At 44.2% G+C, this 14,916-nt stretch overlaps 1 protein-coding gene, 2 long non-coding RNA genes and 2 other non-coding genes across 5 annotated transcripts in view; 4 read left to right on the top strand and 1 right to left on the bottom strand.

Moving 5' to 3' along the window:
• The window catches only part of LOC112395428 (uncharacterized), an 8,736-nt gene extending 7,466 nt beyond the window's left edge, over window positions 1-1,270 (top strand). Inside the window, exon 2 of the long non-coding RNA XR_003002384.1 lies at window positions 902-1,270. This is a non-coding gene — a long non-coding RNA (uncharacterized LOC112395428). The remainder of the gene's footprint in view (window positions 1-901) is intronic.
• The window catches only part of LOC112395427 (heat shock 70 kDa protein 1-like), a 16,739-nt gene extending 11,466 nt beyond the window's left edge, over window positions 1-5,273 (bottom strand). The window contains exon 1 of the mRNA XM_024738622.1: window positions 5,179-5,273. The gene's annotated coding sequence lies outside the window, so the exon portion shown is untranslated. The remainder of the gene's footprint in view (window positions 1-5,178) is intronic.
• A 366-nt stretch (window positions 5,274-5,639) lies between these two features.
• Window positions 5,640-9,052, top strand: LOC112395469 (uncharacterized). Its single transcript, XR_003002392.1, has 5 exons — window positions 5,640-5,985; window positions 6,182-6,221; window positions 6,690-6,896; window positions 7,810-7,957; window positions 8,352-9,052. It is a non-coding gene; the product is annotated as an uncharacterized LOC112395469 (long non-coding RNA).
• On the top strand, window positions 6,040-6,102 carry LOC112395481 (small nucleolar RNA SNORD48). Its single transcript, XR_003002398.1, has one exon. It is a non-coding gene; the product is annotated as a small nucleolar RNA SNORD48 (small nucleolar RNA).
• Window positions 6,524-6,590, top strand: LOC112395480 (small nucleolar RNA SNORD52). The gene has a single exon (XR_003002397.1). It is a non-coding gene; the product is annotated as a small nucleolar RNA SNORD52 (small nucleolar RNA).
• Window positions 9,053-14,916: the final 5,864 nt, after the last annotated feature.

Below are 14,916 nucleotides of genomic sequence, written 5' to 3'. Positions count from 1 at the left end.
CATGTGGGATCCTCCCACACCGGGGCACGAACCCGTGTCCCCTGCATCGGCAGGCGGACTCTCAACCACTGCGCCACCAGGGAAGCCCGATAGCTGAATTTCTATAGAGATCATTTTTCTTCCTCAAGCCCCAGTCCAGCCCGAGGAAAATGGGAGCGATTCTGCGCGGGGACAGGGGCGCGGTGGATCCAACCCTGCCCTTCCCTCCCCACGCCCCTGACCGAACGCGTTCCTTTTAAGGCGTTGGGAACCTTCTCCAAGTTAAGAACCGTCTGTTTACCTGATTACTTTTCTTTAGAAAATTCAAATTTTCCCATCCCCAGATATTCCATCCATATAGGGCTAAAGATGACGCCAAAACTGTACTTCATTATCTCTTTCCTTGTCCTTCCTATTTTAAAAATAAGATGGGAAAAACGCCGGGATGGCCAAGGCAATTCTCAGGCAGCCCGGCCCCTCCGCGAACCGGCCCAAACGTGGCTGCTTCCATCAGCGTCAGGCTCCAATCAGCGTCTCTTTGGGCCACAGATACCCCACCCTCTTAGAGAAACTCCGGATCTTTCTGTAATTTGGGTCTCCCCGGAATCGTGTACCCCCGAATCCTACTTTAAACAACCAAACTTATTTTAGCCCCACGAGCCTCTCACCGCCCTACTTATTACAAGCCTAGGACTCATCCTTCCGGTCGACAGCCAACTACTTGGCAGGCGGCTCGCCAGGGAAACGGAGACTGGGTGGGCGGAGTCAACAACGACTCTTCCCAGCGCCTCCCCCCCCTCCCCTTAGGACTCCAGTTTCCTCCAGCGAATCCGAGAAGAGTCTGGAGAGTTCTGGGAGGGGCGGCACCCACGGGTCCCAGGCCCCTAAAGGGGGCTCTGGATCTGGCCCCACCATTGAGGAGGTGGATTAGGGGACTTACTGTTGTTTCTCTGTATTCCTCTTTGAGACAGAGGAGACCCAAGGACCTTGGTTATTTCCCTGTATGTTAGTCCTCTACTATAGCAGTTCATTCTAAGGTTAGCTTTTAACCTTTAATAATTAGCTTGCTTGTCTTTGTTATTTCTTTATGTTATAACCAATGTGTTCACCACAATTATTTGCGTTTCATGTAAGTTGGTAGTGTAAGGGTCGCTTTCCTTTTTTTTTCCCCCCTCTCAAATGGATTAACACTGCCACCTTCTGTCCTATTTTTTGCTTTGTAAACATACCAAAACTCATGGAATTAAAAATGTATATGCTTAAGGAATAAGAATAAAGTGTTAAATATGTATGTCTGCTTTTATTTGGGGAGCGATAATAGTCTCTTCTCTGAAATCCATAGACCATGAAAGGGCTGTACTTCTGAAGAGAGTATCATACGTATTTGTAGCCGTGGGTATGGCTGTTTTTGTTGGGACTTTATTGTAGGTGGTAAATCACATCCGTGACAGAAAACAAATTCCAAGTGCCCATTTTCATTGGGGTGGGGTTTGTTTTAGGTACAAGTAGGGATGGGAGCTGCCGTAGGGTTTTGGGGAGGAGAGATTGTTGTGGTGTTAACGGCAGTGTTGAGAGGGGTTCACGGTTCCTTAGGGTCTTGCACTCACTGTGTGCAGAGCTGTTCATTTCTTACTAGACCTGTGAGTCTTCCAGTCTTTTATTTATGAATTTAGGGGTGGACAAAACAGTAAAAATGAGATGCAGATTCATACTCTGTTTTATAAATCCCAGTTGAGTGAGTTAGTGCAAATTATTTAGCCTTAGTTTTGGTTGCCTCCTTTCAAAATAAAGCATTTGTCTGAATGGCCTCAGTTCCAAAGATCTAGATCATTTTGAGCAGAAATGTGCTGTAGGCAAGCAACATGTTCAACGAAGGTCACTGGAGCTGCAGTTATTCAACTGAGGGTCTGGGGGAGTGAGATACTAAGAGTTTGGGGGCATGGCAATAAAGAGGAATGGGCCAGGCACTGCACCTGTTTCTCTGAGTCACTCCAGTAATCCTCACTAGTTCTCATCACACCACCCTCTAACTTAGGTATTGTAAAGTTTCTTTTTCATAGGTAGCCATGTGGAGGTGGTCACTTAAGCTATATCCAGAGCAAAACTAGGGAGGAAAAAGTGATGATTTGGGGGCCAGGGTTTTTTCACACTGCCTAACACTGGGGCTAGTGTGGGTGGTTCCTGTCTGGCTGTAAGTGGTGGTTTTACCCCAGTTTTAACAATCAGTAGCCTTTTTGTTCTTTTCATGGACAGTCTCAAAACAAAAGCAACTTAATAGCACATTTAATTATGAACGAAGAGGAAATAAAAGCTGTGCAGCATAGATCTGGGGAGATGGGCGTTCCTCCCACACAAGCCCTTCCCTAGGGGCTGCTTCTCACTGGAGCAGTTAAACGTCCTTAACACTTCCTCTAGCCTGATAAATCCCAACCTTGTTTTTCCAAAAACTGAGCCTGGGAATATCTACTCCAGAATCAAGTTAAAGTTCCCTGTGTTTTATCTTTCAATAAATCCTTCCTCTCTGGGAAACTGAAACATCTTAGGAATGACAAAGTATGGGAAGCCTTGTAAAAGAAAAGCTTGTAAAGGAAATAGTATAGTTTTGGTTCCTGGGCCAATTCTCAAAGGCCGGTCTTACTTACAAGATAGGTGAACTGTAGTATCATAGGCTCTGACCATAGCATATAGTATGTGCAGTTTAACTGCCGCAGCAGCAGAAATTGGGGTCTTGCTTAACTTTTAAAAAATTTAACCAGTCAGGCAATAGAGGGAATAAACCTTGGTAACTTCAAATCATTGGAGCCATGGTTCTCCAGCCCAGTGGTATATTGAGATCATTTGGGAAGCTAAAGAAATACTGATACCAGTCCCGCAAGAGTCAGGCCAAGAAATTGGCCTGGAAGTAGGCCAAGTAATTGTATAGAATTAAAATTGTCTCAGTGTTTCAGCCAAAGTTGAGAAAAAGCCACTGCACCAGAGGCTACTCCTGATTATGTTTTTAGAGGTATGGGGACCCAAGAGAGGCAGGACAGGAAGGTGTCAGTGCTTCCAGGAGCAGCTGGTGGCAAGGGGCTTTCTGCTGTGAACCAGAGCTGGAAGCCTTCCAAGGCCTTAAAGTGTTGAATCACTGGCAGCAGCAGTGATGATAAAGGTTAGGGAAATCACCAGCAACGGTTTAACGGGCCAAAGAGAATTCCTGAAGCCGGGCCAACTACTTTCATGAGTCCTCATTAGGGAAATGGTTCATTAAAAAGCAACATCACGAAATTCCCTGGTTTCCCAGTGGTTAGGACTCGGCGCTTTCACTGCGGGCCTGGGTTCAATCCTAAGATCCTGCAAGCGGCACAGCACAGCCAATAAAAACAGCCACGCTAGAATATGAGAAGTCATCACCTACTGGTACATATACACTTCCTGAAACTTAAAGTCATTTTGCAACATCAACCACAGGTGGAAGTCAACCACTGGGAGCTGAGAAATGTGTCAAATAAACAGATGAATACTATAGGATTCTTGGAAGAGGTTTTTTAAAAATATCTATTTTCGGCTGCGCAGAGTCTTCGCTGCGGCACATGGGATCTTTGTTGCGGCATGTTTAGTTAAATTCATTAACTTGAGATGTCTGGTTTTCTTTAATTTTTTTTTAAATTTAATTTTATTTTTTTTTTATACAGCAGGTTCTTATTAGTTATCTATTTTATACATATTAGTGTATATATGTCAATCCCAATCTCCCAGTTCATCCCACCACCATCCCCCCCGCCACTTTCCCCCCTTGGTGTCCATACGTTTGTTCTCTACATCTGTGTCTCTATTTCTGCCCTGCAAACCAGTTCATCTGTACCATTTTTCTAGGTTCCACATATATGCGTTTATATACGATATTTCTTTTTCTCTTTCTGAGTTACTTCACTCTGTATGACAGACTCTAGATCCACCCACGTCTCTACAAGTGACCCAATTTCATTCCTTTTTATGGCTAAGTAATATTCCATTGTACATCTGTACCACATCTTCCTTATCCATTCGTCTGTCGATAGGCATTTAGGTTGCTTCCGTGTCCTGGCTATTGTAAATAGTACTGCAATGAACATTGGGGTGCATGTGTCTTTTTGAATTATGGTTTTCTCTGGGTATATGCCCAATAGTGGGATTGCTGGATCATATGGTAAGGCTATTTTTAGTTTTTTAAGGAACCTCCACACTGTTCTCAATAGTGGACATATATACACTACCAAATGTAAAATAGATAGCTAGTAGGAAGCAGCCACCTAGCACAGGGAGATCAGCTCTGTGCTTTGTGTCCACCTAGAGGGGTGGGATAGGGAGGGTGGGAGGGAGAAGCAAGAGGGAGGAGATATGGGGATATATGTATATGTATAGCTGATTCACTTTGTTATAAAGCAGAAACTAACACACCATTGTAAAGCAATTATACTCCAATAAAGATGTTAAAAAAAAAAGCTACAATGAGGTATCAACTCACACCAGTTAGGATGGGAATCATCAGAAAGTCTACAAACAACAATTGCTGGAGAGGGTGTGGAGGAAAGGGAACCCTCTTGCACTGTTGGTGAGAATGTAAATAGATACAGCCACTATGGAGAACAGTATGGAGATTCTTTAATTTTTTATTTTAATTAATTAATTTTTAATTTTTTGGCTGCATTGGGTCTTCTCTGCTGCGTGAGGGCTTTCTCTAGTTGCAGCAATCGGGGTCTACTCTTCGTTGTGGTGCGCGGGCTTCTCATTGTGGTGGCTTTTTCTTGTTGCAGAGCACGGGCTCCAGTAACTGGCACGCAGGCTCTAGACCACACGCTCAGTAGTTGTGGCGCAGGGGCTTAGTTGCTCCCCCGCATGTGGGATCTTCCTGGACCAGGGATCGAACCCATGTCCCCTTGCATTGGCAGGCAGACTCTTTACCACTGCGCCACCAGGGAAATCCCTAGTTTTCTCTAATTGACAGTAATCTTATGAAGTGCCGACTACCCGATCTTTCTCGCAAAAACTCTTTCATAGCCTGGCTCCTCCCTTACCTCTTCAGGGCTGAGAGGCTGCGACCCGGGCCTAAGTCCTCAGTTTTATCCACCAAATAAAACAGATTCTCAACGTTTAGGTCGTGCATTTTTTTTCAGTGGACACAATTATACCTTAATAAAGGTGCTTAAAAAAAAAAAAAGGACAGGAAGTTTAATGTACCTGACAGGTCTTGCAAATTCAGACTTCGCTGGCTAGACAGAGCAGGGTGACAGTCCCTTGGAGTGACCCCCGAATCCAAACTGGGACAAGTGAGAACTAGAGAGAAGTCCTTCGGTTACACAAGCAGGGACTGGACTATCTGGCAGGCCATCCAGGAAGAGCGTTCAGCTGCGCGCGCACCTGGAAGCATCGGGGACGTTCTCCGGCCTGGCCAGTAAAGTCGCCTGTTTTTTGTTTTTCAAAATTCACAAAACATCTCCGAATATTTGTCCAGAAGAATGTGAAACGTTCACTCATGGCCTCTCTTTCACTTAACTTTAGTCTTGTTTGGACAAGCTATGGGGAAAATTCTGAGGGTCGAGACAGGCATCTCAGAAGACAGCTATAGGCCCGTCAGGCCCCGACGCCACGCCGCCGTAAATAAAAGGCCTGGCCCAGGCCTCATCGTTCTCTTTGTGCAGTGAACTCGTGGCTGGGGAGGATGGTGGGTTTGGGATACGCGTGGCGGCAGCTGTGCAACCTTCCGAGAGGAAGGCGACCGCCTGCGCCATCTTTGCACAGCTGCCGGCGTACAGGTACCTCAGTGCTTCAAGGCCGTGTTGGACACTGAGGGGATCGAAGTCTCGGGCTGAGCAGGATGAACTATCATTACAGACTAGAATTTCTGATGTCTTTGTGACTCTATTGCTTGGAACTGACCCAGTCCAGGGCAGGGAGACTCATCTGGTAGTCGCCCTGGCTTCTGCTAACTCACTGGTTTCTTCCCAGGCCCCTGATTCTCGAAGGAGGGTCCGCAGCGCCTTGAAGGTGAGTGGATCGTGCGATGTGGAGTGGCTCGTGGTTGTACTGGGGGAGGATGGGGGTGATGATGATCCCAGGTGATTCTGAGTGTCTCGCTGACGCCATCACCGCAGCGCGCTGACCACCTCCATCCCCCGGGTTGGGATCCCTAGTATTTGGCCTCGGGGAAGCCACTTATTCGTGTGTCTCGTTTCTCCATTAGGGGTTTAAGACGTTCACCGATGTGTTATTTTTGAATAAAGGTGAGTGTTAGGTGTGCGGGCGCTCTTAGTATCTCTCACGTTTTTAAGTCCCCAATGTTTTGTTTAAGCCTTGCTAAACCTGCTTTCTCCACTTGTTTTCCTACTATAAACTACCTTGCATGCTGGGCCTCCTTGATGGAGCTGTTCTCCGCAGTTCTAAATTTGTTTGCTACTCCTTTTCTCTCCTGAACATCCCATCCCTGAATTCTTAATTTTTTAGATCCTTGTACTGGGGCTGTTGTCTTTGAATGTTGTAGATTCCTTCCCATAATGGCCTCCCTTGATCCAGGTCTCCCTAAATTGGGGGTGATGATTTCTCAGACTAGAGTCTCTGATGCTGATTCTGATGTCAAAATTAATTTCTGACTCATTTGGGGAACTGGATACTTGGAGTTTTGAGAGGAGCCAATGGGAGGGCTGTAACTCTGCTTGTATTTCTCATTGGTGGTCCTGCTTTCATCTTTCTAGCTTGAGAGCTTTGGAAGCCCAGCAGGGGCAGTGCCCCTTCACAGAGATTCAGGGATAGCCTGGTGGCTGAAAGCCTGAAGTTTGGATTTTTCCTCTTGGAGAAGTGCTGTTGGGATAGTTGGGATGCCCAGGTAATGGTTCCTGCCACTTCATCAACAAGCTGTGACAAGAAGTAGAGAGTAGCGTGCCTTCTACCTGGGTACTGTGGTAAGTCTCTTGTTGGTTTTTCTACCAGCTCCAGAGTGGCAATGGTGACCTGGTTGGACTCGAGCCTCTGAGAACTTCTGAGGATCTTTGAAACCACCTGATCCACTCTTACGCTTCTTTCCACATTGTGTGGCAATTCCCCTGCCCACCCAGACTTTTCTTTTTTTTTAAAGTAAAACTGGTATATAACTACATTAGTTTCAGGAACATAATGTTTTGTACATTTATATACGCTAGAAAGCGATCACCACCATAAATCTAGTCACCGTGCAGTTGATCCTTTTTGCCTAACCACCTTTCCCTCTGATAACTACCAACCTGTCCCTGTATCTATGATTCATGCTCTTTTTATTTTTAGTTTTAATTTTTTTATTTTTTGCGGTATGCGGGCCTCTCACTGCTGTGGGCTCTCCCGCTGCGGAGCGCAGGCTCAGCGGCCATGGCTCACGAGCCCAGCCGCTCCGCGGCATGTGGGATTTTCCCGGACCGGGGCATGAACCCCTGTCCCCTGCATCGGCAGGCGGACTCTCAACCACTGCGCCACCAGGGAAGTCCCATGCTTTTTTTAAAAATAAATTTATTGTATTTACATATTTTTGGCTGCATTGGGTCTTCGTTGTGGTGCGAGGGCTTCTCCTTGTGGTGGCTTCTCTTGTTGCGGAGCACGGGCTTTAGGCGTGCCGGCTTCAGTAGTTGTGGCACGCGGGCTCTAGAACGCAGGCTCAGTAGTTGTGGCACATGGGCTTAGTTGTTCCGTGGCATGTGGGATCTTCCCGGACCAGGGCTCGAGCCCGTGTCCCCTGCGTTGGCAGGCAGATTCTTAAGCACTGTGCCACCAGGGAAGCCCTAGATTAATGCTTTACTGCCAGTTGCTTGCATGTTACTAATATGTGTTGCTTTTATGAAATTTTAGAATTTTGCTGACACAAAGGATATTCTTTACCTGGTGTTGGACAGATCCTTGGAACTTCACGTCTTTCCTGCATTAACCCGCGTGAGCAGCTGTCAATCTCCTGGGGTGGAGGAGACTGCCTAGAAATTTGGGGACCAAAATCAGTTAGGTGGTTAGGCGTGCCGGCTTCAGTAGTTGTGGCACGCGGGCTCTAGAACGCAGGCTCAGTAGTTGTGGCACATGGGCTTAGTTGTTCCGTGGCATGTGGGATCTTCCCGGACCAGGGCTCGAGCCCGTGTCCCCTGCGTTGGCAGGCAGATTCTTAAGCACTGTGCCACCAGGGAAGCCCTAGATTAATGCTTTACTGCCAGTTGCTTGCATGTTACTAATATGTGTTGCTTTTATGAAATTTTAGAATTTTGCTGACACAAAGGATATTCTTTACCTGGTGTTGGACAGATCCTTGGAACTTCACGTCTTTCCTGCATTAACCCGCGTGAGCAGCTGTCAATCTCCTGGGGTGGAGGAGACTGCCTAGAAATTTGGGGACCAAAATCAGTTAGGTGGCCTTTACTTCGTCTTACCCAAAAGACTCCAATAAAATATTTTAAAGCAAATAAAAAATAGATTGGTCTCAGTGAAAACAAGACGGTACAGAAAGGTTTAGGGACATGAAAGGTTAACCACCAGTGAATGAGCATCACAGTTGACATTTAGCTGTACCTCTTTGCAGCCACATACAAAAAGTAGATTCACCACATATTGACACCAATGTTAAGGATTTCTAGATTGATTGTGGTAGTATTTTTATGTTTGAGGTTTTTATTACGCCATTAACACAGACATCCAATTTGCCTTTTGATCAATTGGTGAAAACATAGGTTGTCCAGATGTATTTTAAAAGAATATACTGGTGGTTGCCAGGGGCAGGGAATGAGGAAATGAAGAGTTACTGTGTAATGGGTATAGAGTTCCATTTTAGAAGATGAAAAGAGTTCACGGGGGTGGATGGTGGTGATGGTTGCTCAATGTGATGAATGTGTTTGTTACCACTGAACCTTATGCTTAAAAGTGGTAAAGATGGGGAGGGGGATAAATTGGAAGATTAGGATTGACACGTACATGCTGCTACATATAAAAAAGGTAACTAATAAGGAGCTATTGTATAGCACAGGGGACTCTACTGAATATTCTGTAATGGCCTATATGGGAAAAGAATTTAACAAAAGAGTGGATATATGTATAGCTGATTCACTTTGCTGTATACCTGAAACTAACACGACATTGTAAATCAACCATACCCCAATAAAAAAATTTTTTTAAATGGTAAATTTCATGTGTATTTCACTGCAGTAAAAAATAATGGGGGAAAAGCATACTCTGCTCCTATTTGTCATCTTCATAAAGGAGATTCCCCACCAGCGTGTACAGAGTATGCTGCTGTAAGGCTGTATTGGACGTTAGCCAGCTTCTGGTAAGGGGGCGTTTGAGTTTCTGGTCATGGTATATACCACTGCTGATTCCCTATTAATTTGCACCCATTTGAAGTTGTGTTGTAGAATACATTTCCAAAAGTAGAATTTCAGAGTCAAAGGATTTGGGCATTTAAAGTAATGTATGTAACATAAAGTTGTGCCAGTTTATACTCGTAACAGCAGTCTCCTTCAGAGTGCCTGTTTCTCTACCTGCCATCACTACTCCAGGTGGATTGTACCAGTTTGTGTACCTAATAATTCATTTTTTTAAAATAATTCATCTTTTAAATATTGCACATCTTTTGCATCTGTTTTCCTATGGAACGTTTCCATCTTAGACCCCACTCAGCAAAGATTTTTTCCAACTTTTATTTTCCTAATCGTCTTTGCCAGGTCTTTTTTTTTTTTTTTCCGTCCTTGAAATTGCCCTGTTTGGTACTCTCTACAGGACGGCAGTTACCTGCTCCCATTGCTATGCCCTGACCACGGGTTCTGTATAATCTTAGCAGCAACCATATATTTAGTGCTTTGGTCTGTCCTAGGCTTTTTGTGTTTCACTTCATTGAATCCTTAAAACCTTGCAAAGTAGATATGTATCTACCCTACCTTGCAAGCAAGGAGAAGAAAGCACAGGGATGTTAAATAATTTGCTTAAGGTCACAGAGATGGGAGGTACTGAGGCCCCTGGGCTGGACACGTGTTTGTCAAGCGGAGTAAAATTGAAGCTTGGTTCTCACCCAGACACTCTTAAGGACAAAGCAAGTGGCAGAAGCTGAGCTCTGCTGAAGTTAAGAGATAAGATGACCACTCCTGAGGTCAAGGTAAACTTCTCTGTCTACACATGTGCAGGAAGGCTCCTTGGGGGTCAAAAAGGGAGGGGGCACCACCCCATAATAAGTGTGGACATACCCCCACAGGCCTCTGCAGTGGAATCCATCTTGGCAAAAAGCTGCACTCCCATCTTGGGGAGGGTCCTAGGACTGGTCTACTGTGAAAAAAGAAAACAAGGTAATTGGCTAAAGGTAACCATAGACCCGGAAGACCCATCCTATATGTGATTTAAATTGCCCTTTTCGGTACTCCTCAGAGAGGATGCCCATATCCTTTCTCTCCGTGTATTTCTGCCTTGCTTCTGTCTTAAATAAACTTTCTCTGTGTGCTGTTCTCCCAATTGTGCTGTGTCTCTAATAATAAACTTTGTACCTGTTCTTACAGTTTTTGCCTCCTTGAAACATTCTTGCTTTCAAATGGGGCAAGAGCCAGGGAACTTTGCTTCTAGCCTCTAGCCACTGGTGGACTAGCCGCTAGGTTCTATTCCCGGGCAGGAACTAAGATCTCTCTTCAGGACCACTCACTGGTCTGTCCGAGATCAGTGTCAGTCAGGATTCAAATTCCTTTCTTTCTAGTATATAATATACCTACAGCCTAGCTTTAAACATTTCCAATAACTGAAGCAAACCTTTCGTTGATTCCGTTTTTCTTTTTCTCCCTCCCACACAGAGGATGTCACCCAGCTGAATTGTGGCTGTATCATTCTTTGGCTTTTCTTTGTACTCTGATTTCAATGCGTCCCTAAAATATTGTTCGGTTTTGTATTTTGTATCTTTTTGAGCTTCATAAATATGGACTAATACTCCACGTAGTTACGTTGCAGCTTGGTTCTTTTTTGTTCACATACTTCCCTATAGTTTAGATTCTACACTTCCAAACGCATTTCTGCCCATTTTTATTTAGGCAAAAAACAAAAAAACAATTCTAGGTTGACGGGTGTCTCTGGGTAGTGTACATGAGGACTTGCATTTGTAAGTGCATTTTTCTAGGGTGACAGTATCACATACGAAGCACAGGAGACTGGTTAAGATGTAGGGAGCCAGACTGAATACTTATAGCTGTTCAACTTTGGCTGAGTTACTTAGCCACTCTATTTCCTCATTTGTAAATGGATAAAAGAGTACCTACTCTTACGGAGTTGTTAGGTTTAACTATATGTAAATGCACTTAAAACTGCCTAACATAGAAAGCCTTATTTAGGCATTAGCTACAATTAGATTATTCCAAATAGTTTAGACATTAGCTAACATAGCCTAGTCAGTACCTCATCCAGTTTTCCTTAGTCCTTGACATTACTATAAAATGGTCAACTTCATTTCTTGTCCATAGGGTCTTTTCTGCATTCTCTTGCCCTTATTTGTATGATCCAAGTCCTGCCCTAGGTGTTCAGACCTTCCTGTGTCAGTCCCAGGTTTAGAGTATAAGATTGAGGGACTTCCATGGTGGTGCAGTGGTTAAGAATCCAGGGGACATGGGTTTGATCTGATCCCTGGTCCAGGAGGATCCCACATGCCACGGAACAACTGGGCCCGTGCGCCACAACTCCTGAGCCTGCGCTCTAGAGCCCGTGAGCCACACTGCTGAAGCCTGCACACCTAGAGCCTGTGCTCCGCAGCAAGAGAAGCCACTGCAATGAAAAGGCCATGAGCCGCAACCAAAGAGTAGCCCCCGCTCATCGCAACTAGAGAAAGGCTGCGTGCAGCAACGAAGACCCAACGCAGCCATAAATAAATAAATAAATAAATGCATTTAAAAAAATGATTGATCTACAGCCATGGTGAAGATGGTCACGTGAACTTTTCTTAATTCCAGGCATGGAAATCACTTTGCAGTCCTCTCATTCTTGAGCCCCACAGCCTCTCTTCACAGGGGTGACAGTGATTTGATAAGACCCCTACCCCAAAGCACACTGAATCTTCTTCACCCCCAGGAGCACTTTCAGAAGTAACCAGTCCTCCCAACCCACTAGGCAGATCTCACAACTCTAAAATTCATCTACGCAGAGCCTGGCCTGCCATCTCAGCTACTGAAGACCGTGAGCCTCCCAGGCCTGTTTCCCCAGGCCTCTCATCCCTGGAATCCTTAGCAACTGGCTAGTGCGCAAGCCCCTCCAGAATGATACCTCTACCTGCCTGTTGCCTGTGCCCGAATCCCTGGAGTCTGCTTGAGTCCTGTTTGCATATTCTATATCCAATTTGTCAGCAAATCATGCTGGCGATACCTTAACACCAAAATTTGGCCGCATCTCACAACTCTACTGCTCCTTGACTCTGGTGGGATCCACCATCGGCTCACTTCGCTCCTCTGTGTGATGCAACAGCCTCCAACAAAGCTTCTGGATATAATTTGGTTTGTGAGGAAATCCTAGAGCCAAGAAATAAAAGCTGTTTTGGATATTGTTTGCAGGAATATAACTTTATAGAATCCCTTTGGAAAACAGTTTAGCAGTACCTACTAAAAATGAGGCATGCTCTCTTCAACCCGGTGTTTCCACTTCTGGAGATGCACCCTAAACACTCACATACAGATACAAGGATTAATATACACATCCTTGATGGTACTGTTGGTTAAGGGGGAGAAAAAAAGGAACCCAAGTGTTCTCCAATAGGGAAATGGGGGTATATTCATAAAATACACAATGTGTTACATGCACCAGTAGGACGAGCAACATACCAGTGTGGATTAATCTCACAATGTGAAGAAAGAAAGCAGATAACAGAAAAACAGTAATGTCATGCTTAAAACATTTACCACTAAACAATATATTGTTTAAGTTCCTACTGTATAGCACAGTATATTCAATATCCTGTGATAAACCGGATAGAAAAGAATATGAAAAGGAATATATATATATATATATATATATGTATAACAATCACTTTGCTGTAGAGCAGACATTAACACAACATTGTAAATCAACCATACTTCAATAAAATAAATTAAAAAATATATATATTGTTTGGAGTTAAGTATCTTAGTAGAAACAAAAAGAAATGCATAGCACTGGGGCTTCCATGGTAGCACAGTGGTTGAGAACCTACCTGACAATGCAGGGGACACGGGTTCGATCCCTGGTCCGGGAGGATCCCACATGCCGCAGAGCAACTAAGCCTGTGTGCCACAACTACTGAGCCTGTGCTCTAGAGCCGTGAGCCACAACTCCTGAAGCCCACGCGCCTACAGCCCGTGCTCCACAATGAAAGAAGCCACCACAATGAGAAGCCTGTGCACTGCAACGAAGACCCAACACAGCCAAAGATAAATAAATAAATAAATTTATATATATAAAAAAAGAAATGCATAGGATTGCTAAATTCAAGATGGGGTGGGCAGGGACAGTGATATAGTCAAGGAGGTGTATAGTCAAGGAGGCTCTATGGGAGCTCATTGTGTAATTCATATTTTCGTATGCCAAACTACTTCTTAATAACTTAAAAAACAATGTTTGGGACCTGTGAATCCAGAGGGCTGAGCACAGGCAAAAGCTTAAGTCAGCCCCAGAGACACCTCCAGACACAGGGAGCTCCCTTGGAAGACAACCGTTCTCAAGATGAGCCAGAACATCCCCAGGAGAACAAGTCAGGAGTCACAATAACAGGTGACTTTACAACTAAGAAACTCAGATGACAGCACGCTTGGAGACTGAAGATGTTCAAAGAGATAGAGGGGCTCATTCAATCCATTGTGCAGAAGAGGGCATTATAAAGAAGCAGATGTGTTTGAAAAGGAAACAAGTAGCAATTCTGGAATTGAAATGAACAGGTAAATTCATAAGAAGCACAACAAACAGGTTAAATAACAGACCAACTGGATAGAGAATTAGTGAACTGGAAGAAGAAATCATCCATAATGTGGAGCAGAGAAAACAGAGATGAATATGAAAAGGAGTTTTTAGGAAGGGTGAAGTGAGATGCTCCAACATTTGGCATTGTTGCCTTCACCTTGCTGGTTTGTTAGAATGCTGCAGCCAGAACAGGCGCAGGCACCATGGTTAGCTCTGTGCAGTGGCATCTATGGGCATCTGGCTTTGAGAAGCTTTGTTTATTGTAGTACTTTCTCGACCATTAACATCCTACTTGCCCAAGATAGTCTTTCAATTGTGTTATTTCCCAAAGAGTAAGGACAGAGAGATTATCCTAAGGGTTAAAGTACCTGCTGATGCTTAAAATGTTAAATTTTATTGCCCCCAGTCAGGTGAATCTCAGGTGGAAATGGATCACATTCCAGGCTGGCTATTGCCTGTCATTAAACCATTAAATTCTAAACATAGTGAAGATAGAGATGTCAGCCAATAATCAAACCCAGTTATGTGCTGACGGGTAACAACATGGGAGAGGGAGCTGTCTTTAAAGGGCCTTGCATCAATGGCGGGCACCACCCTGGATTGGGAGCCTCCCGTTTCTCAGCACGCAGAGAGAGGCCTTGCTCCACAGGGGGTTGATTTCTTCTACAGGAGGCTGAGCAACCATTACAAAAGATTGCTTTTTAAACTTTTTATCGGGAAACTTTTCAAACAATAGGAAGAATGTAAACACCCATATACCCACCACCTAATCCAACAATTAGTCAACATTTTTCCATATTTGAAAATATGGCAAATGGCAAAAGTATATATTAAATTGTATATGTGCATATATACATACATATAAATATAAAATATATATATTTAGCAGGCTCATTTCAATGTGAATTATAGAGATCATGACATTTTATGCTTAAATATTTCAGCATGCATATCCACAATCTAAGGACGTTTACCTGCATATATACTTTTTTTTCTGCGAGGCTTGCAGGATCTTTTTTTTTTAATATATAAATTTAT

This window comes from Neophocaena asiaeorientalis, unplaced genomic scaffold, assembly GCF_003031525.2.
Source record: "Neophocaena asiaeorientalis asiaeorientalis breed wild unplaced genomic scaffold, Neophocaena_asiaeorientalis_V1.1 scaffold282, whole genome shotgun sequence".
Classification (NCBI taxonomy): Eukaryota; Metazoa; Chordata; class Mammalia; order Artiodactyla; family Phocoenidae; genus Neophocaena; species Neophocaena asiaeorientalis.
Note: the sequence above shows the minus strand (reverse complement) of the source record. Positions and strands in the feature narration are given on the sequence as shown.